The 21170-nt window shown below is 47.0% G+C and overlaps 2 long non-coding RNA genes across 2 annotated transcripts in view; one reads left to right on the top strand and one right to left on the bottom strand.

Annotated features, from left to right (window-relative positions):
- Positions 1-21170, top strand: part of LOC122693854 — a 115294-nt gene that overhangs the window by 6223 nt on the left and 87901 nt on the right. The gene's annotated exons all lie outside the window — the stretch shown is intronic.
- LOC122693855 lies at positions 5993-9114 on the bottom strand. The gene is made up of 3 exons (XR_006341042.1): positions 9033-9114; positions 7741-8447; positions 5993-6342 (listed from the first exon to the last, which is right to left on the bottom strand). It is a non-coding gene; the product is annotated as an uncharacterized LOC122693855 (long non-coding RNA).

The following is a 21170-nucleotide window of genomic DNA, read 5'->3' as shown; positions in this document are numbered from 1 at the left end:
CCCTGAAAGGGGTGGTAAGCCTGTCTGTTTATATCCATTAAAACGTCTCTAACACATGGCAACTGTGCACCACCGTTTAAATTTCACTCGAGCCACTCGGTTTTGAAATGATGCAATTACTGATGTCTTTTTTTTTTTTTTTAACTGCAGAAATTTGCATGCTTCTACGTTTTGCACCTAACGAGAGGCTTTATTTCATACATACTTTTATGTTGCAGTATTTCTGATTTCAAATTCTCTCTTTCCAATGTTAGACCCACCCACACAAAGAAGGGGAGACAATGCAGTGGGGAGGGTGTCTTGGGAAGAATCCTGTGGTTAAGAGGGGACCCCTGAGGGTTTCTGATGCAGTCTTCACTGAATGAGACAATAAACGCTCTCAAAACAAAATAGGGTTTTCCAAAACGTTACAATGAAAGGCAATGAAAGGTAACAGAGGGAAATCCCTACTTGAACTCAGACAGGTGGGCTGATTTTCCAGTTTAGGCCAAACAACACAGCAGTGGAGAACCTAGGTTTTTTTAGTCTTTGCCACCTGCCAGCTTTCTGACCTTGGGAGACTCAGTTTCCTCATTTGCAAAAAGTTGTTACTAATAGCCACCTCAAGGTGGAGATAATAAGTAGCAAGGTTCTTAGCACAGGGTTCTTAGCTCAGTAACAGGTAACCATCACAATTTATTGTTGTTTAGTTGCTAAGTTGTGTCCTACTCTGCAACTGTAGTCCTGCCAGGCTCCTCTGTCCATGGGATTTCCCAGGCAAGAATACTGGAGTTTGTTACCATTTCCTCCTCTAGAGAATCTTCCCAACCCAGGGATCAAACCCATGTCTCCTGCATTGGCAGGCAAAGTCTTTACCACTAAGCCACCTGGGAAGCCCTAGCCATCTTGCATCTTGCATCGTGCTTCCTTGCATCTTTCCCTCCAGCAGAGGCCAACAGTTACCGTTGCAACATCACCTTGGCCTCCATGCCTTACTTACCTGTTGATGATGTTTTCCCAGCCAGACAGTAAGTCCCTGGGGCTCTCTGGTGTTTACAATCCCAGCCTAGCACACAGAGCTGACCCAGGGTATGCAGAGTGTCTGTTGGACTCCACACAAGTCACCCCACACAGACCATTCAGGGAGGGGGTGGGGATGGAGGAGGCATTTAATATGCCCTCGGAGCTCTTTTCCCTCTTCCTTCCATATTCCAATCCCAGAAGCTTCCTTGCTGTCTCTGGAGTGGGGATGGGGGAAGCAACCCCCACCTTCTCCATTTCAGATGTGCAACCCTCATTTCTCTGGGCCCCACCCTTCTACTCTAGGGTAGATGGAACACTGATAAAAGTCACTTACCCTCAGGCACTGGGGACTCAAAGGGGCAGATTTGCATTAAAAAAAAATCACAGAGGAGCAAGGGCCTGCGGAACACAGAGAAAGTGCTCGCTAATGCTCATGTTAATGAAGGAAATGTGGAGACTTGGGCCAACTATCTAGGGTGACTTTCTGAAAGAGAATAATCTCCTACCTGCTCAGCCTACAGTGGGCTGGTGCTGTCAGTACCCTAAGTATCAGTTTCCGTCCCTAAACAAAGGTTGACTGAGACCACAGCTTGGAAAGGAAAGATAAGAACGTTTACAACACCTGTTGCATCTCTGACTTCGAATCTTGCCAAATTTCCCAACCCCCAGCATTACTGTGACTGTGACCTCCATTTTGCAGATTAGGAAACTCCTGCTCAGAGAGGTTAAGTGACTGACTGGAGAACACACAGCCTATAGGCTTCAGAGCTGGTATCCAGACCTGATCTGTGCCGCGCTTAGGAAGGCCAGTGTGCTTCCTTGCGTCTTTCCCTCCAGCAGAGGCCAACTCAGAGGAATGGAATGTCTGACATTCAAGGGCCTCTCTGACTCCTCCAGAAGCTCCTGGGGGATCTTGACTCATGTGCAGGAAGTCATCCCCTCAACCTCCTTGCCCCCAGCCTGCTGGCCTGCCTCCTCCCCAAATCCACCAGATGTCTCAGCGTTCTCAGAACCCACCTTGCCCTCCTGCTGGAGCTTTAGTACATTATGTCCCTGAGTCTGATTTTCCCTTTCCCCACCCCTTTTCCCTTGAAAACTCCTTCACCTTCTCAGTGATCCAGACCAAGTGTCTCCCTGAGCCTACACATATAACTCACACCCTTGTTTTTTTCTTCCATTCAAGCAAGACTGCCATGTACCTTTCTACAGGTTGTGCACTGCACAACTCCAGAGGGACCGTTTGCAAAGATCACAGTGACATTGCCTGGAGAATGCCCATGGACAGAGAAGCCTGGCAGGCTACAGTCCATGGAGTCGCAAAGAGTCAAACACGACTGAGCAACTAAGCACAGCACAGCGCAGAAGTTCGATAATGTCTGTTTGTGGCTATAAATCTGAGGTAAGGAGGAAAGCACATCATCACCACACCCAGTGCCTCGGACAGGGCCTTAGTGTGTTAGTGACTCAGTCGCATCCTGCGGTAGCCCGCCAGGCTCCTCTGTCCATGGGATTTTCCAGGCAAGAATACTGGAGTGGGTTGCCATTCCCTTCTCCAGGGGATCTTCCTGACCCAGGGACTGAACCCGGGTCTCCTGCATTGCAGGCAGATTCTTTACCACTGAGTCGCCAGGGGAGCCCCTACTGCTTATCAAATGTTGAATGAATGAATCTTACATGATACAACTGTAGCATTCAGAGACCCCCCCCCCCAATACCCCAGTACTTTCCCTTCCAAACAAGTGTTTCCCCTGCCATAGCCACCCCTCCAGGGACTTACTCACTTATTCCAGGAAAGCTCCCAATGCTTATAGCCCTTTTGGAACTCCTCTCTGGGGATTTCCTTCAGAGAAAGGCTCCAAGTCACCCCTGCTCATTATTTTGCAATCAAGATCTTTTCTCATCCAAAGTGATCCCAGCCAGCTTCATCTCCTACCTTGTTCATCAGACCTGGCTCCATTTAACCTTGGGCTCCATCCAGAAAGCAGTCCACTCTCCAAGAGTGAGGGCCTGCTGGCCGCTGAGGAAAGTCAGGACAAATTGTTGAGGCGCCGATGGCTCATCAGCAGCCAGTTCCTGAAATACCCTGCCAGGGCTGCTGTTCCCCAGGCGGGCCGGCTGGCCAAGGGTCGGGCTTCCCGGGGGCCTCCTTTGAAGGAGTATGCTTTCTTCGCCATATATGTTCTGGTGTGCAGACTTTGAAAATCCATTTCTAATTTCCAGACTTGTCAGGAATTTGCCGAGTATTAGTTACTGAGCGTTCATTGGGTGCTACAGTATTTTATGAAAATTGTCTTCTTCAATCCTTGTAACCATTGGGTGGGATGGATCTAACTTTTCCCATCCTACAGATGAGGAAATCGAGGCTTGGAGAGGTAAAGAGACCTACCTACTCAGGGGCTGTACTGGGTGACTGAGGAGCTGAGATAAGGACCCAGGGCTGTTTGCCTTCAAAGCCAAACTGTTTTGTTTTGTTTTTTTACCATAAGCACCAGCCTTGCCATTTTGCCCTTCAGATACTGTTTTCTATGCTGTTTTACCATCTTAGAGGTAGAAATCTGGATTTCATATGATTCACCCTTTGTGGAGGCATTCTCGGCTCTTCTCTGTTGCAGCAGAAAGTGCTGGACTCCTGCCTCCATGCTCCTCTGATGGGGTTCATTTGTGTAAATCCTCTGCACTCCTCCCTGGTCTCTGGTTGGGTCAGGGATGCTGTTACTAGGTATGAAACCAGGATCAAAATGTGGCCCATATTTAGTATTAAGCTCTAAAACAGGTAAAACTGGATTTTTTTTTTTCAATTAGATACTACAGCTCTTCACCCTTGCATACTCAAAAGTGTGGGTCACAGGACATTAGTGATACATTTTAGTTGTTTATTAATTTCTGTCCTGGCTCTGTCCTCCATATTCAATACATTTCAAACATGTTGAGGATTGAAGACTCAGTCAATACCTCCTAAACACTCCTTCATGTTCTAGAACAGGGGTCAGCAATCTATAGCCCTTGGGCCAAATCTAAAGAGACACTTGTTTTTGTAAATAAAGTTTTATTGGAACACAGCCACCCCCATTTGTTTACAGAATGTCTGTGGCTGTTTCCATGCCACAAGGGCAGAGTTGAGTAGTTAACCGTATGACCCTCAAGGCTGAAAATATTTACCCTCTGACTCTTTACTGAAAAAATGCTGTGACCCCTGTTCTAGAAGATATTGGACGGTTTTCTGACTGCCCAGTCTGTGAACCCCTATCTTATGTTAAAGAATCTCCCATCTAATGAGGTAGGGCTCACTGTCTGCCAGAGAACCTGAAAACACAGATACTCACTGCAATGGGTTGAATAGTGATCCCCAAAGATATGTCCACACCCTAAACCTCCAGAATCTGTGAATCTGATCTGATTTGATAAAAGGGTCTTTGCAGAAGCACTGAAGTTAAGGATCTTGAGATGATGTCTTCCCGGATTATCCAAATGGGCCCTAAATCCAATGGCAGATATCTTTATAAAGAGACACGCAGAGGGGAGACACAGAGAGAAAAGTGGGAAAGGCCATGTGAAGACAGAAGCAGAGACTGGAGTGATGTAGCCACAAGGAATGGTAACAGCCCCCGGAAGTCAGAAGAGGCAGGGAAGAATTCTCCCCTAGAAACTCCAGAGGAAGGGAAGCCCTGCAAACACCTGGAATTTGGACTTCAGGTCCACAGAACTCTGAGAGAACAAACTTCCACCTGATTGCTGGTTGTTTGTTAGAGCAGCCACAGGAAACTAATAAACTCATTTTCCCAACTTCCCTTGCAGCTAAGCAGAGACATACGACTTGACTCTACCAATCAGATGCACCTTCCTGTGTTAAATGGAAGCTAATGGTGGGAGGAAGCAGGGGCCACACTTCTCCTGGGGCCTTCTCCATGCTGGCAAGGATGGCATTAGGGGCAGCTCTATGGTATTTCAGGGTTTCCCTGGTGGCTCAGATGGTAAAGAATCTGCCTGCAATGTGGGAGACCCAGGTTCAATCCCTGGGTTTGGAAGATCCCCTGGAGGAGAGCATGGCAACCCACTCCAGTATTCTTGATGGGAGAATCCCATGGACAGAGGAGCCTGGCGGGCTGCAGTCTGTGGGGTTGCAAAGAGTCGGATATGGCGGAGTGACTAAGCACAGCACAGCACCATGGTATTTTCAGGGCTACCAGTGGCTGCAGTTTTCGTGGCATTGGCCAGTGTCCAGAATTGTTAGTGACGACGGGGCATGTTACTGTATCTGTGCCAGAGGGGACAGTAGCAACATCATTACTGGATGGCTTTGTGGGTAATTTAGGATGTAACTTCTGCCTGCACAAACTCCAGGCTTCACTCACCAACTGGAAATTCTGCAAGCTACCCCCTATCCTCGGGACTCATTTATTTTGTGATACAATTAGCCAGAGTTTGTGTCTGTTGTCTTCAGGGCTGCACTAAGGGGCCTCCGCTCAGTGCAGAAGGACCAATGGTTCATTCCTCTTCCCAGCTCTTTATTCAGTAATGTCACGTTGGTAGCTTGCAAGTGTCAGTGATGGGAGTGTTTACACTACGGAAATTGGCAAGTGCTACAAATCAGAGCTTTTTGTTTCTCAAGGAGTTGATTTATCAGCAGTAACACTGGATGTTTCCAACTAAAGCTCTGATTGATGGAGTATCTCATTTCATCCTTGTATCCAACCGATAAGACTTTATCATCATCTTTCTACAATGAGCAATCTAAGAGAGATGAAGGGATTGTTCAAAGTCATACATCTAGGAGGTGATAAATCAGGGGTCTGAACTTTTGATTTCCCATCCTCTAAATCAAAATAAGGCTAATGACCACTTTTTTTTTTTTTTTTGAAAGTGAAGTTTTAAAGCTAGGCTGCACCAAAAAAGCAAACAATAAAAACCACACAAACCTCCACAATACCCAAGGGACACTGTCTAGCCTAAACTCACCCAAATCACCCAGGGTCTTGAAGAAGAAGGGCCCCTTCTGGCAGAAAGTTTTCAGGTGAAACTTTGGCTTCAGAGGCATTTCAGTTGGACCTGAAGCACAGTCTACCTTGCAGTTAAAACTCCCTTGACGCTTTCAGTGAAGAAGGTGACAGCCCTCCACGTTTGGAGAGAAATAGACAGCAGGTGCAATGAACAGACTTGAGGGAAGCAGACAGTCTCACCTTGATGCTCTGAGTCCAGGTCTCGTGCTGTGGGCACTGACAGATTTACCATTAGCAGGATCCATCGAGAGCCTTAGAGCCTCATCTCCAAGAGAGAGATTTATAATGCCCACACAGCTGTTAGACCACGGCTCCAGCCAGATACCACGTCCTGGGCAGCTTCCTGTCAGAAGACACATCCTTACTGGGAGAGGCGGGGAAGGCGGCCCCCACCCCCTGTCCTCCACTGTCCTGACTTCATCCCCACTCATCTCTCTGCCAGGACCACACCTAGGGAGCTGTAAGACCAGGGTGCTTCCTGACCCTTGACCAGAGAGAAACCCATGAGAACCTTTAGTGGGCCCAGAGACCCAAGGCCAAATGACCAGCCCCTTCCCTTCCCCCTTCCTTTTCCTCAGAAACCTTCCTCAAGCAATCCTGTGGGCCTCTGCAGCTGCAGGTTGAACGTAAGAGCAGGGAGGCCCATTTCTGTCAGGAAACAGCCCCCTGGGGACTTCTTAACTGGTAGCTGGTGGCCCAGAGGCCCTTGTGCCATTCTGGTGTGATGCTGGGCGAGTCATCTTACCTCAGAGAGGCTCCCGAGGAACCAGGCTGCACCTCAGTCTTCCAAGACTAGGTTCAACTGTCAGGGACACCCTCCCAACTTGACAACTCGGCAAGGTTTTTCTTCTATTCTTGTTTGTTCATCTGGGATCAGAAAGCCCTCCCCTGTCACCCCGTGTCTCCGGGGACCACCACAGTAGTTCTAAGACTCTGGAGTTGGGTCTACTCTCCCCAGAGGCCCATCTTACCAGGGAAGCACCGGAGAGGGATATGTCAGCCTCTGCTTGGACATGGTGAACAGACTACATCCGTTACCACCATTCCTGGAATCCTCTCCTAGACAGTGGCCCAGTCCTGTTTCCCAGGATGTGGCACATAGGTGGTTCTTTGTAAGCATCTGAGGACTGAACAACCCTCTGACTCACCATTATCATTTCAATCATCTCAAACCAGTCCATTTACTGATTGCATTGATCCAACCAACAGAGCTGCCATTTTGGGCCTCTTACTATAGGCCTACAGCCTGATATTTGTCATCCCAAAAGGATGTATTACTGCAGCATCATTTATTCAGACCCACACAGCTGAGATTCAGCAGAGGGGGTATTGGAACTCAGGTCTATAGAACTCTGGGTTTCCCTCCAAACTCAGCTCCTTTCCAGGATACCTGCTCCCATCAAGCCGATCATCAATTTCGGGGTCTGCAGACACACAGTCTTAGTCCAGATCCTTTAGAGAGTAAATTTTTGAAAGTTCCATCTTGGAAATTCCCTGGCAGTCCAGTGGTTAGGACTCTGAGCTTTCACTGCTGAGGGCCCAGCTTTGATCCCTGGCTGAGAAACTAAGATCTCACAAGCCATGTGATGTGGCCAAAACCCGCCCCCCCAAACCAGTAATTAATTAATTTTTTAAAAAGTTCTATATTGAAGTCAGACATTTTTGATACAGGGGTTCTCAGAACCTCTTCCGCCCACATCTCCAAGGCTCCCCAGGAATCCAGGAGACAGTGAGCTCTTACCAGGAAATCTTGTCACTGTTTCTATGGAGTTGCTCTCCTCCCTTAGCTGCAGTGGCCTGGAGGGTCCAGGAGTGTGGGGTGAGTTTTCTTCGCCCCCTCGAATCTTTGAGATTCTTGGGATCTCCACTGCTTGGGAAGTAGTCTTTTCACAGGGAGATGATGATGACGATGGTGGGATTATGACTCTTATGATTACTACTGCTTGGGTCTGTGCCATATACTGCGCTACACTCTGCCACATCTAATTAGTCCTTAATGAGCCCTGTGCCAAAGGGCACTATCCCCATTTCACAGATGAGAAAACTGAGGTTCCTGTCACAGGACTCAAACCTTATTCCAACGAGTAAGCCGCCTCTCTTACTCCGTAACACACGGATGCCTCTGGACAAAGCTGACCATAGAAGGGCCTTCCAGAATTGATCTTGCAACCCGCCTCCTTGGCTCACAGGACTTGGCCCTGGAGACATCAATAAGAGACTCAATTCACTTCTGTCCAGAAGCCAGCAGGGCCTCCTTGCCCCCAGGTAAGTGGGGCCCAGCGTGGGGCCAAGGCTTCCTTGAGCCTCCCTTTGACCTGTCAGTGGATTCCTTCACATCACCCCAGTTTTCCTGTGTTTAAAAAGAAGGCTAATCACAGCTAAGCAGTTTGAAGTCCTGGTCTGAAAAGCATCATTATTATCTGCTTGAGGATCTTGGCATCTCAGGGCCTGAAGAAAAAGAACAACAACAACAACAACAAAATAAAACCACATTGATTTCTCATGCAAATTGGGTTTGAAGAGGATCCCGAGCTCTGGCTTCTGAGTTCCCAGTCACCCACAGAGGAGGGCACACCCCAGGGGGGCTGTTGCCCTGGGCAAAGAATTTCCTCTCATCAAGACAAAACACCAGATATGGTCATTTCCCGCTCTCAGACCCCAACGGAGGCCTGCCCCAGGAATGTGCAGCCTCAACCTAAAGTCAAAGCAGAATTCCCGTGTCTGTGATCACAGGGCTCTTCTCTCCCTCCCTCCCCTTCCCTGCCACTGCCTCTTCCCACCATGTGTGTACACACATGTGCTTGCGTACACACGCACACGTGCGCTCACAAGCACACACAGTTCTCACACGGACACACAGTGCATTTACAGACACTCACATACACACACTCTCACTCACTCCCTCACTGGCCCTTCCCTGTCAGTACTTGTTTCTCTCTGGCATTGTTTTCCTCGACGTTTTCTTTGTGGTTTTGCCTGCTAATCACCCCCACTCCCAAGACCCTGGGATCTTTAGCCAAGATGTCGAAATACCTGATATATTTGCTCAGAGAGACAAGAGCAAATGCACCTCGGGTTTGTTGGAGATTTGCTTCTTGTAAGTAGGCTATCAACTTCACCCTGCCCCCACCCTGCCAGAAAAAACAAAGGGAAGGAAGTGGATTCTTTAAGGCCTTCTCCCTTCCTGGCACTGGGCACAGCCTTCTCACACTCTCAGCCACCCTTAGAGATCCAGATTATTTTTTCCATGTCTCAGATGAGGAAATCAAGGTGCAGAGAACTTGGTGACTCGTGTTAGGTTAATGAATTCTTTCAAAAAGTATTTAGTGAGTACCTACTGGGTGCCAGGCCCTGTCTTGGCAGTGAGGAATGCCACATTTGGACAGGACAAAGAGCCTGGCCCCTGGGCGCACACCTACAAGGCTGGCGAGTTGGAGGAGAACGAGGGGTCCCCTTCCGGTTTCTTTAATTCCAGGTCCTTAATTGTTCTGTGTCCCTGCAGGACCACTTTTGAGTGCCTTAGTCACTTTTGCCTTTGTGGGTTCCTTCCTCCATAATTATATTTTATGACTGCTTTGGTATAAAGACAAATATAATCCAGGCCAAATTCAAAAGTAAAACATTGTCTTCAACTCCTAAAGTCAGGTTTCTTTGCTTCTGATTTTCAAAGAAATGAAGACATTTTCGTGGGCCCTAGACATTGTGCTTCTGCACACAGTGGGTCCACTGGGGCTCTGTGTCCCTGAACACCAGCGTGGGGTTACCTCCCCTCAAAAAGTGAGCCTTGAGATTGTTCACCACACCTGAAAGGTGAAAATACCCAGTTAGCTATCAACAGGGAGGTAAGCAAAATGTGGTCCATCCAGACAATGAAATACTATTCAGCCATAAAAAGGAATGGAGCACTGACACATGCTACAACATGGAAGAACTTTGAAGGCATGATGCTGAGCGGAAGGAGCCAGTCACCAGAGGCCCATGTTGTAGGAGTCCATCCATCTGAAATGCCCAGAGTCGGTAAATCCATAGAGATAGAGAGCAGAGTAGTGGTTGCCAGGGGCTGGGGGGTGGGGGGGCGATGGGGAGGGCGTGACCACTTAACAGGTGCAGAATTTCCTTTTGGGGTTGATCAAAACATTTCGAAACTAGATCAGGTTGGTTGCACGACCTTTTGAATGCACTTAATACCATTGAACTGAACACTTCACAATTGTTCATTTTATGTTCTGTGAATTCCATCTCAATTAAAACAAAATAACACTGGTGCCTGAGATTTCCCACTCTAACTCACACTGGAGGCTCTGGGTAGGAGCTGCTGGCCGTTCCTCCGGTATTTCCACTCCTGTCTCCCTCTTCTTGAGTCGTGGCCTTTTGCTGACGTGACAAAAATGACCTTGGCCCAGGAAGCCTGGCTGTGCTTCCCATGTCCCCTGGGGCCATAGGCCAGAGATTGCACGTGGTAACCCCAGGGCCCAGTTTGGCCTGCTGACATATTTTCCTTGGCCCTTCCAGTGTTCTTAAGAATTTCCAATAGGTGCCAACATTTCAAAACCAAGAGATTTCACATGAAACAGACATGCATATTTCCAGCTCCTCAGGAGAATTTTAGTATATGCACTGCTGAAGCGAGCACTCTGGAGAATTTTAGAGGCGTTCATCACTCTGAGCACCCGTTCCCTTATAGCTCTGGGAAATAGGCTGTTGCTGTCGCCTCATTAGAGGGACCCCTTCTCTCCAGTTTGCCACATTCCCCAACCCTCCTCGTCATCTTGGACACCATTTGTTTCTCCTGGCTGACCCCTTTGGCAGTGGAGTTTGTGACCCCAGCCTTAGGCAAATAACCCAACCTCTCCAGACCCTCTCAGCAAAATCAGACAGGTGGATTTGGCAATCGTTAAGGGTCTTTTCAGCTGACAGAGTCTGTGATTCTTAGCAGCAAACTGATGTCTACCTATAACTTTGCTGGACCCAGGAGTCCACCTGATGTGAAGGTTTGGGGATGGAGAGTGAGAAGTTGTTCAAGGATGCTACTGGTGCTATGCATAGAATCCCTTTATAGAAACGATATGCCTCTTCCCCCATCCCCAATCTGGGAGGAACTGGGAGTGTAAACTGCCCTTGAGAGGCATCCATTGGTCACCATCACTGTCTCCCCTTCCAGGACTGCACGATTTAGCAAAAAACAAAAACAGCTAGCACCCAGTTCATTTGGAGTTCCAGAGGAACAGTGAATATTTTTAGTATAAGTACATCCCATGCAATGCCTGGGATGTACTTACACAAACAAGGCAGCTCGTGTTTTATCTGGCAGCACCCCGTTTTACAGATGAGGAAACGGAGACTTAAGAAGGGTATGTCACTTTTCCCAGTAAGTGGCAGAGCCAGGAGCCCAAGCTGGATCAGTTTGAGACTAGAAGAATCCTCAAGCCTGTGGCCACTAGGACTTCTGGAAGGATCAAAGGAGTGAATGCCCAGGAAGCCTGGTTTTAGAAGAATAAGCCCTACTTAGGTGGGAGAGGTGGCTACTTGTTTGTGCATCTGTGTCACTCTCTAGACTCTTCTGCTGACTTTCCATTGGCACGGCATCCAGCACAGAGTGGGTGTTCATGCAGCATTTCGTCCCAGCGAAGTGAAGAATGGATTCTGCAGAGTCCTCGGCATTCAGCACAGGGCCTAGTGCATACTGCGTACTTGTTAAATACTGGATGACAGGATGATCATTTTGACAAGGACAGGAGACATTTCGCTCTCTGACTGACATCAGAGGCCACCACACTGCAGGAAGCCCATGGTGGTCGCCTGCTGAAATCTACACATACCTTAATGGCTGTGTCACCACCTACATCCATCCCTCCCTCACCTTCAAACATGCTCTGAAACTCACTCATAATCATGACAGAAAGCAACATGTTCCCGATTTCCATATTATTAGAAAGAGGTGGAGCTCGCCATAAATGATTCAAGATGTGTCAATCAAACGACAATAATGATGATGCATTTATTTATTTTTGCCTCTCATGGCGGGCTTGCTTTGTTCCCGAGTTCTCCTTCTGGGGGGTTTCTGGCACCCTCCTTTTCTTTTGAAGTGTGTTGGCTAATATTTTATTCATTATAGAATTTAACAAAGGCTGCATGGTGCAAAGAATCCAGCATGGTATCTCTAAGAAAATGGTTAGCAGAATGACGTGGGGTCCTCAGGACTCCGGTTGGTTCCAGAACATTCTGTCTCTTCTTCTGAGTTGTTTCAGTCACTGGGAGAGCAGGGACACGGCAGTGAGCAGGGCAGACACCATTCCTGTCCTCGGGGGCCGACAGTCCAATGGTGACGATTACCGTGTGCCCTGGATGGGAGACTCAGCCTTTTTGGGCCTCCCTTCTCTGACGGTTGGTTTGGCTGCCAACCCCTACTGCAGCAGAAGTCCAGGTAGCGCATTTTAACATATTTATTTATTTATTTATTTATTTTTGGTTGCACCAGGTCTTCATTGCTGTGTGCAGGCTTTCTCTCCTTGTGGTGAGTGAGGCCTGCTCTGTATTTGTAATGCAAGGGCTTCTCTTTGCCGTGGCTTCTCTTGTTGCAAAGCACAGGCTCTAGGGCAGGCAAGCTCAGTCGTTGCGGTTCGCAGGCTTCATTGCTCTGTGACATGTGGAATCTTCCCAGACCAGGGCTCAAACCCGTGTCCCCTGTATTAGCAGGGGGATTCTTTACCACTCGACTACAGAGGAAGCCCCCAGGTAGCCCATTTTAAACAGCTTTCTGGGTGGGGAGTGGATGAACAAGTCCATCAAAATGTGAATAATCTTTGACACTGAAGCTGCACTCCCAAGAATTTATCTTGATGAAACAATTAAGGAGGTACCCAAAGACTTAACCGCAAGCAGCTTCCTCTTGCCTTCTTTCGCAGTGGGAAGAAAACCGGAAGCCCTCCATCCATGCAACAGACTTACAAAGTGGCTCCAGAGTCTGTGGTCTGAAACTCTACGCCATACACACTTGGTACATAGCTTCTAGAAAACTCGATCAGGGCTTTCTGGTGACTGGACCATAAGTGGTTTTGATTTTTTTTTTTCCTTTCTCTTTTGGCCCATGTGTATTTTGGGTTTTCTACTAAGACCATCCACTGCTTACATACCTTACCAAAAATAGAAAGTAAAAAGAAATATCAGTATTTAAACCAGTCAATCGATGTGCTATTTCTGTGTACCTTCTGTTGTGAATGAACCACCCCCATATCACTGCCAAAGTCACTTGTCCCCAGATCTTGTGGCCACGGGGGTCCCTTCCCCATGCTGTCAGCCAGGGTGTACATCACAGTCTGAGTTGCCTCCCGGTGCCATGTGGGGCTTTTGAAATCAAGGCAGGTTGCGTAAGAATGGCTTGCCCTGGAGACACGGGGCTGTTTATCACCCCCTGAGTTATTTTTATTGGTGTGTAAACCGAATTCTCCTCCTTGGGAACTGCCTGAGGCTGTAGAGAATCCTGAAACCCCTGCCGAGGGAGGATGAGAGGCCTTGGCCAGAGCCGGCCTGGGATTTCGTGAGGCTCCCTGTCCAGAGTCAGAAAAAGGTGTCAAAGGAACTTGATGCCTGGGCTGGCATCCTGGCATGTCTGCCAGACCTGCCTGGTAGAGCTGATGATGATAATCACAGTGACGCTACAGATAAAGCAGACAGTCCTTACTTTGCATGGTCGTACAGACTGTAAGAACCTGCAAGCTGAAATTGTGCAAAAAGGTCTTCAAAAAAATCAATGTGAGAAAATAAAGATTACTCGGTGACCTTTAATATTCTTTTTGCCAAAACACTGAATACTCTCTTATTGTCAGTTACAAATGTTTAAGGAAATGAACAAATAACTAGCAAAACAAACATGTATTTAGGGGTGTCCCTGGTGGCTCAGAAGGTAAAGAATCTGCCTGCAATTCAGGAGACCCAGGTTTGATTCCTGGGTCAGGAAGATCCTTCGGAGAAGGTAATGGCAACCCACTCTAGTATTCAACATGTATTTAGTATACCTAAATTTAGACCATTGGAAATATTTGGAACTGAAGTGTGGTTATTTCCTTCTGTAAATATGATCAAGAATAGTTTGAACAGTGCTTGCCTTCTTCTGGTTGTTTAACTAATAATACAGAGGGAGCATCTTTTATATGCCTTGGCAAATTGTCATCTTCCTTTATAAGATTGGATCCTTTTCCAGCATTTTATCCTTTGTTGCTTTGAACGTTGTGAAATATCTCAGAGTTCCTGCTGGCTTCACTTCCTCGGGATGTCTTCATCCTTTTCGTCACAGCCACTTGCCTCATTTATGTCACTAAATCTGTCTTCCTCTGGCAGCAGGTCTAGAGCCTCTTACATGGAGACAGTGTCAATATTCCCACGATCGTCTGTTTTTTTCTGTAAGCCTGTAATCCTCTCATGGTTAATTTTATATTAATTTGGCTGGGCCAGCGTACCCAGATTATTTGATGAAACGTTATTCTGGATATTTCTGTGAAGGTGTTTTTTCAGATGCAATTAACATTTAAACTGGTGGGGTTTGAGTAAAGCAGATTACCCTCCTTTATGTGGGTGGGCCTCATCCAATCAGTTGAAGGCCTTAATAGAAGAAGAGTGACCTCCCTTGAGGAAGAGAGAATTATGCCAGCAGATGGCTTTTAGCCTCAAACTGCATTTTCAACTGTGTTTCCAACTTGCCAGCCTACCATGCAGATTTTGTACTTACTAGCCTCCTCTATCTACCTGCCTACCTATCTTTCTATCCATCCATTCATCCATCCACCTCTCCATCTATCCTTCTTTATATCTATCTAGAATATATCATATCTGTGCGTAGTAATGGTGTGTGTGTGTGCACGCTCAGTCACTCTGTCATCCAACTCTGCGGCCCCATGGACTGTAGCCCGCCAGGCTCCCCTGCCCATGGAAATTTCCAAGCAAGAATTCTGGAGTGGGGTGCCATTTCCTACTCCAGGGGATCTTCCCAACCCAGGGATTGAACCTGCATCTCTTGCATCTCTCACCTTGGCAGGCAGATTCTTTTACCACTAGCACCATCAGGGAAGCCCATGTATGTAATATATAGCCTATAATTTCTGTCTCTCTGGAGAACCCTCACCCTTGGTGTTCTCCAGTGACAAACCCCTCTGAAGCTTGATTCAAATCTCACTTGCAGCTTAGCTTTTTAATTTCTTTCCTGCACTGCCCTTTCGTCTTCGTTGGCCATTCCTTTCTTTTTATCATCTATTTGTGTGAACTGTCACATGGGTTATCACTGGGAGCAGGGAGGCAACACAGCTACATACTCAGCTGTCACCATGTGGGCTGCATGGCAGATGCTCAGTGACGACTCCCCAGCAGACTAGTAAGAAGTGACGTCACGGGTCATGGGCCATGATGCACTTCAGTTACTTACCTAGTGATCTGGAGACTGAAGAGCCAGCAGTGAAGTTTGTACTTTGTGCAATCACTCACACTTAATATGCCATGTTAAGTTAAGTGTTGTTAGTCACTCAGTCGTGTCTGACTCTTTGAGACACCATGGACTATAGCCCTCCAGGCTCCTCTGTCCATGGGATTCTCCAGGCAAGAATACTGGAGTGGGTTGCCATGCCCTTCTCCAGGGGATCATCCTGACCCAGGGATTGAACCCTTGCCTTCTGCATTGCTGACAGATTCTTTACTGTCTGAACCACCAGGGAAGCCCAATATACTGTGGTCAGTGAAATTTGAACCGTGTTGGAGAGTGGGGATGGCTAGAGCTATTTTTTAAAGCTTGGTAGCTGAAGTTCCTGCATATCAGAACCATGCAAAAGCAGGGACTGCTATAATAATAAGTTATAGTGCAGACTTCATGCCACCTGTGGGTCACATGCCTTTGGGCTAAAGTCATAGCCTTTCATAGCCTTTCAGAGCCTCAGCGACCCCCTCTGGAAAAGGCAGAGTCAAGCCCTACCTCATAAAGATCAAATGAGATAATGATACATATCAAGTGCATCGTAACTGGCACACAGCACATGCTCAATAAACATGAACTAGCCTCCTTGTTCCCAGGCAGACGTTCTAATACTTACTCGGAATGGGGGTTGTCTGCCCTCTGCCTCCCCAGTGGACCAGGAGCTACTTAAGGAAAATGAACTTTTCCATCTCTGGCCTCGGCTCCCAGCGCAGTGCCTGGCACAGAGTGAGTGCCCATTAAATGCCTGTTAAACGAGTGAATAAAAACCAAGACGAGTCTGTTCCCAGGCTGCCCATGTTAAACGTATTGATAACTGCGGAGAGTAGCCAATAGCACTCACTGAGAACTTGCCATGTGCCAGCAGCTAACGGTGCCAGGCTGTTTGTGTGCACTATCCAGCTCACCATCCAAGCAGCCCCACAAGCTGGATGTTGTTTCCTCCACATATTCGAGTTCCAGGGAGGCAGGGCTGGGGATCGCACCCCTCCTGCAGGACCATCCAGCATATCATCTCTGTCCACCAGGACGATCTTGACTGTCCAGTGGGCTGGCAAGTGGCAGGAGGATTCGAGGGGGCCCACGGGGGTGCTTTCTGAAGGATGAGTCCTCGTCAACAGGGGCAAGGCTGCGGTGATGGTGGAGCTGTACAAGCCTGTGGTGCTGCCCTCTGCTCAGGCTTCTGGCTGTAACCCTGCGCCTCCTCGGTGCTCAACCACCCCACACTGAGCGCCTTCCCTCGTGTCTCCTCCCGTCCAAACCTGCCCAGCACGGGGTTTCATGGCTCCAGGCTCCTGCTCTCTGTGCTGATAATGGGTGGTGCTGGGTTACTCAGCTAAACAGATCCTCACACTCCCTTGACCACCCAAGTCACTGCTGAAGCAATTAATTAGGGAACCAGACGCGGCTGTGGGACAGCTCGTCTGTTGCTAAATTGAGCCGTTATTTAATTTTTTATTGTTCTTCAAGTTTTCACAAGTGGGTTGTTTTGTAAGCTCCCCTTACACTCCCTGAAGTGGCCCTCCCTGCCACTCCAGGCTCAGTAGGTATTGATGCACAATAGTTGTTCAAGAAAATTCTCATTTGGTTTTCCTGTGGTTATCATCTTTCCTGGAAAATCGAACCACTTGTACCCCCAGAGACAGAAAAATGGGGAGCAGATCTGGTCGCCATGTCTGGGGAGCCGGAGGTCCAGTGCCACCCACCTCTCAGCCCCCTGGGGACTCCTAGGACACCAGGTTTGAAAAGCCCCTGATCATTTTGTTAATTAGCCAACTTGTCTGTTTTCTGTAAACTTCTTGAGAGCAGCGGGGATGAAAAAAGCAAAACAAAAAAATGAACAAAACACCAAGAACTTGGAGCCAGGCCCAACTGACTCTGGAGCCCGATCTGACTCTGCTACTTACTACATACTTGACTTGCATTAAGCCCCTTAACCCTTAACCTCATGGGGCCTCAGTTTCTTCCTCTGCAAAATGGGGAGAATCTTAAATACCTACTTCATAGCATTATCATGACGATCAAATTCGCTACTCAGGTACCTTGTAAATTACCAGACAAACATGAGTGGATGTTGCTCCCAAAATAGTCTGTATGCAGTAGGAGCTAAAGAGATGTTGGATGAGTGTAAGGTGACAGATTACTTTTCTCAGGACCTTTGGGAGCAGACTCATTGGTGGAGATCTCTGGTACTGCCACTGGCCTGTGGGTGGGAGCGGGGGAGGGGAGGGGGAGGGGTCATTCACTGTGCTTCTCAGTCATTTCCGTTGCACAACTGCTACTGTGTCTATGCGTCAGACTAGTCCTGTCTCCAGTAACTCTCTGGGTCTGGGCAGCAGTTCTTCCCTAAGAGAGGAAAAGAGAAACCACTGTGTTTTTAGATAGCATCACCGCCCCCCCACCGCCCCCCCCCACCACCAACTTCCCCAGGGTTCTCCCCAAGCTTCCTCCTCTCCTTGGCTTATGTTGGGTGGAGCCAGCTTCCTGTGACTCCGTGAAAGGAAAACTGGGCTCCAGTCTACACAATTTTAGGGGCCTGGGGCTCGCCACCTCGCACATTGGTGGTCTATTCAAATGTGTTTCTCGAGAGATGTGTTAGCTAAGCATTTATTTTCTATGTGCTTATGGCTCAGCTGGTAAACAATCCACCTGCAGTGCGGGAGACCTGGGTTTGATCCCTGAGTTGGGAAGATCCCCTGGAAAAGGGAAAGGCTACTCACTCCAGTATTCTAGCCTGGAGAATTCCATGGACTGTATAGTCCATGAAATCACAAAGAGTTGGATATGACTGAATGACTTTCACTTCAACTCACTATATGTGTATATATATTTATGCACACACACACACACACACACACACACACACATATTCTTTTGGAGGAAGAAATGGCAACCCAGTATTCTTGCCTGGAGAATCCCATGGACAGAGGAGTCTGGCAGGCTAGTCTGTGGAGTTGCAAGAGTCAGACACAACTGAGCAACTAAACTACTACTACTATGAATTTTATGTGTGTTCATGAATCCTCACAACAGACCTGCAAGATGAGCACCATCATTTTATGAGCACCCATTTTACAGATGAGAAACAGGGCTTAGCAATGAAAGGGAGCCAGGCTGAGTCAGGATTTGGGGCCAAATCCAATGAGTGCCTGAGCCCTTGCACTAACCTCCACCCTGCATTGCTCCTAATGCCTCAGCCTCCCTCAAGACCCATGATCACACTGTCATGGTCTGGGTAATGCTCACACTCCAATGAGGCTCTCTTGTTGGTCCTCATAAAAGGAGAAAAATGGCCTATTTCAGGGCTATACTCTGACCTTGTGCCTGAGGGTCTTCAGGCCTGGCTCTTCGTGTTTTGCAGCTGGGTTTCCCTGATCCTCTGGGGGCCTTGGAGCTCACTCATCAATTTAGAATTTGACACATAATGATGGATCACACATGCTATGCCACACACTGAGCAGGGCACTGAGATTATAGATACCGTCCTCGCCTGCAGGGGACAGAAAGTAAACCGATGATGGTCTTTGGGACCCAGGCCCTCTGCTCTTTCCTGGGGTGGAGTCCAAATCCAGTAAAGGAGACCCACAGAACCTCAGAGTTTGGCAATCTGTCCTTGTCTCCTATATCAGTTACCTATTGCTGCCTAGTAATATTCCCACAGCTTAGAGCCTTCAAACAACACATATTTACTATCTCACAGTTTTTGTGGATCCAGAGTCCAGGCAAGGCTTATCTCCGCTCTCTGCTTACCATCCCTCACTGCAGTCAAGAGGTCAGCTGGGGCTGTGATCTCATCTGAAACTCAACCAGGAAAAGATCCGCAGCTGCCTGTTAGGGTCTGGCTTCAGTGGGAATAGCTAAAAGATACATTTATCACTGGGAATACTAACTCCTATTGGCTTTTCTACAGCTTAGCAGGCTGAAAGAGTGTCTATCTTCTTCATAGCTTCATAGCCTTGACTTAACATTACAAAATATCCAAATACAAATTAAGAAACAATGAGATACCATTTAGTATACCATTTAGTACCCATTAGATTACCAAAAATGAACAAAATCTGATGATTTAAATGTTCACAAGAATGTGATGGAATTGGAACTCTTATTTGTTGCTGGTGGGTTGGCAATTGCTGGTGGATTAGAAATGTGGAAATATCACATAAAACTAAAGATACATATACACTGTGCCTCTGCAAATACATTTCTACATGTATGTCCTAGAGAAGTTCTCATCAGACATGCACAAAGATGTTTATTATAGTATTGATAAGAACAAAATTTGGAAAACAATAACCATCTCTTACTAAGAGAGTAGATTAATATGTGGTGTTTCATTTACAAATTAGAATACTATTCAGCAGCTAACATGAATAAATTTGGTCTCATATAAAAAGGCAATCATAAGAGAACAAAGCAGGTTGTCAGGTTTTATATATAAGAGAATACACTGGTCATAGCAAACACCCTCTTCCAACAACACAAGAGAAGACTCTACACATGGACATCACCAGATGGTCAATACCGAAATCAGATTGATTGTATTCTTTGCAGCCAAAGATGGAGAAGCTCTAGACAGTCAGGAAAAACAAGATCAGGAGTGGACTGTGGCACAGACCATGAACTCCTTATTGCCAAATTCAGACTTAAATTGAAGAAAGTAGGGAAAACCACTAGACCATTCAGGTATGACCTAAATCAAATCCCTTATGATTATACAGTAGAAGTGACAAATAGATTCAAGGGATTAGATCTGATAGAGTGCCTGAAGAACTATGGACGGAGGTTTGTGACATTGTATAGGAGGCAGGAGTCAAGACCATCCCCAAGAAAAAGAAATGCAAAAAGGAAAAATTATTGTCTGAGGAGGCCTTACAAATAACTCTGAATAGAAGAGAAGTGAAGGGCAAAGGAGAAAAGGAAAGAAACACCCATTTGAATGCAGAGTTCCAAAGAATAGCAAGGAGAGATAAGAAAGCTCTCCTCAGTGATCAATGAAAAGAAATAGAGCAAAACAATAGAATGGGAAAGTCTAGAGATCTCTTCAAGAAAATTAGAGATACCAAGGGAACATTTCATGCAAAGATGGGCACAATAAAGGACAGAAATGGTATGGACCTAACAGAAGCAGAAGATATTAAGAAGAAATGGCAAGAATACACAGAAGAACTGTACAAAAAAGATCTTCATGACCCAGATAATCACGATGGTGTGATGACCAACCTAGAGCCAGACATCCTAGAATGTGAAGTCAAGTGGGCCTTAGGAAGCATCACTACAAACAAAGCTAGTGGAGGTGAAGGAATTCCAGTTGAGCTATTTCAAATCCTAAAAGATGATGCTGTGAAAGTGCCGCACTCAATATGCCAGCAAATGTGGAAAACTCAGCAGTGGCCACGGGACTGGAAAATGTCAATTTTCATTCCAATCCCAAAGAAAGGCAATGCCAAAGAATGCTTAAACTACCGCACGATTGCACTCATCTCACACGCTAGTAAAGTAATGCTCAAAATTCTCCAAGCCAGGCTTCAACAGTACGTGAACCATGAACTTCCAGATGTTCAAGTTGATTTCAGAAAAGGCAGAGGAACTAGAGATCAAATTGCCAACCTCCGTTGGATCATTGAAAAAGCAAGAGAGTTCCAGAAAAACATCTACTCCTGCTTTATTGACTATACCAAAGCCTTTGACTGTGTGGATCACAATAAATTGTGGAAAAT

The sequence above is a fragment of the Cervus elaphus genome, chromosome 5 (genome assembly GCF_910594005.1).
Source record: "Cervus elaphus chromosome 5, mCerEla1.1, whole genome shotgun sequence".
NCBI lineage: Eukaryota > Metazoa > Chordata > Mammalia > Artiodactyla > Cervidae > Cervus > Cervus elaphus.
Note: the sequence above shows the minus strand (reverse complement) of the source record. Positions and strands in the feature narration are given on the sequence as shown.